This window comes from Eulemur rufifrons, unplaced genomic scaffold (assembly GCF_041146395.1).
Source record: "Eulemur rufifrons isolate Redbay unplaced genomic scaffold, OSU_ERuf_1 scaffold_575, whole genome shotgun sequence".
Classification (NCBI taxonomy): Eukaryota; Metazoa; Chordata; class Mammalia; order Primates; family Lemuridae; genus Eulemur; species Eulemur rufifrons.
The window spans coordinates 7237-10000 of NW_027183357.1; the positions used below are offsets into that span (position 1 = coordinate 7237).

General features: G+C 55.8%; 1 pseudogene; it reads left to right on the forward strand.

The window, feature by feature from the left end:
* The first annotated feature begins 2375 nt into the window (after positions 1–2375).
* On the forward strand, positions 2376–2467 carry LOC138380605 (small nucleolar RNA U13; annotated as a pseudogene).
* Positions 2468–2764: the final 297 nt, after the last annotated feature.

Genomic DNA, 2764 nt, shown 5'->3' on the forward strand with positions numbered 1-2764 from the left:
AGGTACACGATCCTGAGTGAGAATGGTCCGTCCCATCGAGTCAGTCGGTAGGAGGCCACCGGGTCGAGACGGAACTGCCCCCCCACCCGCCCCCGCCCCCGCCCCCGCCCCCGCCCCCGCCCCCCAGAGCAGACAGACTCAGAATGGAGTCACTCGGTGCCAGTGCCCTGCCCGGGTGCCCCATCATTCAACCGAACTGGGAAACAGGTGGGCTTTCCGACCCTCGGGAGGGAGCTTCACCGGCGGGCGGACAGATCAGAAGGGGCCCGGCTCCCTTGAGCGGGCAGGCTGGGGACGGTCGGTGGGGTCTCTTGACAGGAGGCACCACGGAACCCTTGAGGCAATGTCGGGGGCACCTATGTTGCGGTCCAAAGCTAGCGTCTGAGAAGTCGTCCCGAAAGCATGATGGCGTCAACAAGTCCCCTCCGTTCAAGAAACGAGATTCATTTCTAGAGGAGGGCCACCCCCGCGGGAGGACCGTAGGCTTCCTGTGGACATTCTCTTCAAAAGGCAATTCACTCAGCGGAGTGAAAATCGGAAAAATCGCTGTCCTCTGACGCAGCTGCAGAGAAAAGATGGCACCAAAATCAATGAAACACACACACACACACAAACACACCTCCTCCCATCTGAACGAGCACTCCGGACGGTCACATAGGGAGAGCGACGGGCAGTCTTCCCCCCCCTGTGGTTTTCTACCTTTCGTTGCGGTTTTTTCCCTCAGTGGATAGAGGAGGAGACACAGGGGGCTCAGCCGGCATGCGAGTGGGTTTATCATCCTCTGTGAGTATCAACACGCGACACCACCTAAGTGAAGGAACACACCGGTGTTTCATGTGATGTGGCTCAATGCCTGGCAGATACGAGCCTTTGCAGGCCTCCTCGTGATCGACAGGACGTCGCCTTGGACACGGACACATCTTGTCCCTCCCTCCCGAGGCGATAGGCGGTTCCGTACCTCCTCGGGGCCAGGGCACAGTCTGCCTAGGCACCTACAACACGTGTGGCAACAGCCTCGATGGCTCTGCCATGAGAACGAACTCCCGTGGCACGGGGGTGGGGTGGGGGGGGGGTCGGGTGCTGAAGAATTCAGCTGAGTGAAGGAATGCCACGGGATTCAGAGTGCCATCGGTGGGCTGAGAGGCGAGCAGGGCGGGCTTTGAAAGGGTAACATTCTCCCTGCCTTCCGTCTGGCTGTGAATACAGAACGTACACGCCAGGCGGGGTGGCTCACGCCTGTAATCCTAGCACTCTGGGAGGTAGAGGCGGGTGGATCGCTCAAGGTCGGGAGTTCGAGACCAGCCTGAGCAAGAGCGAGACCCCCATCTCTACTAAAAATAGAAAGAAACTATATATCTAAAAATATATACAGAAACAGTATCTAAAAATATATACAGAAAAATATTAGCCGGGCACGGTGGCGCATGCCTGTAGTCCCAGGTACTCGGGAGGCTGGGGCAGTAGGATCGCTTGAGCCCAGGAGTTTGAGGTTGCTGTGAGCTAGGCTGACGCCACGGCACTCTAGTCTGGGCAACAGAGTGAGACTCTGTTTCAAAAAAAAAAAAAAAAAAATATATATATATATATACACACACACACACACACACACACACACACGTATATCCAATTAGCTGGGCATGCTGGCACATGCCTGTAATCCCAGCTACTCGGGAGGCTGAGGCAGTCTGATCGCTTGAGCCCAGGAGTTTGAGATTGCTGTGAGCTAGGCTGACGCCATGGCACTCTAGCCAGGGCAACAGAACGAGAGACTCTGTCAGAAAGAAAAGAAGAGCGAGAGCGAGAGAGCGAGAGAAAGAAAGAAAGGAAGGGAGAGAAAGGAAAGAGAAGGAAGGGGGGGGGAGAGAGAGAGAGAGAGAGAGAGAGAGAGAGAGAGAGAGAGAGGAGAAAACTATTAAAAAATTCGGGACCAGATCCATCGGTCGGTACTCAGAAGCGTGACGATCGGGTGTTCCCGAGCACGTGTGAGATGTGTCTTCTCCCTGACGCCGCGTTTCCTCCACACACACATCACCCATCTGCCGTGGAAAAAAAGCAACAAAAAGAGAGAAAGAGATTAAGAAGGGAAAATGGAAACAGGGCAAAAGAGGAAGAAAGAAAGAAATTTCGAAAAAAAGAGACCAAAGTCACAGCGAGAAGGAAGAATACTGAGCCCAGAGCGACACCTAGTGACCACACCGTCACAAGCACCCTAGGGCCCCAATTCGCCAGAGACATCTGGTGGACCCCAGGGCAACATGTGGTCGACCCGGGGCCATGGCGTCTGCAGCCGATTCCCAGGCGGGCACACGAGCCCGGGGAAACTCATTCTCAGCGCGGGGAGGAGGGGAGGGGAAATAATAGCAAAGTCACACCAGATCCCTTTCTAGTTCATAAACGTGTTGATTGCGTGTTCACGCGCACGTGTGAGAAGGGCCTCCTGGTGTGTCGGCACGTCACCCGCGTGACGTGAAACCATGAATCCGGGGGGGGGGGGGGAGCGGAAAGGCGGGCAGGAAAAGGCAAAGAGAGAATAGATAAAATGAAAGGACCAAAAAGAAAGTCACACAGCAGGGTAGGGGAGTGAGAGCAAGTCGAGAGACTGCAGACAGAAACTCCGAGAGGAGAGGAATGCTCCGGAGCGCCCCCTCGCCCCGCGCGAGAAGAATACCGATCGCAGGGTGATCCCTAGGGGCAGCGAGGCCAGAGAGACCAAATCCGTCCCGAAGCCTCCCTGTCAGGATGACAACCACAGACCAGACATCTG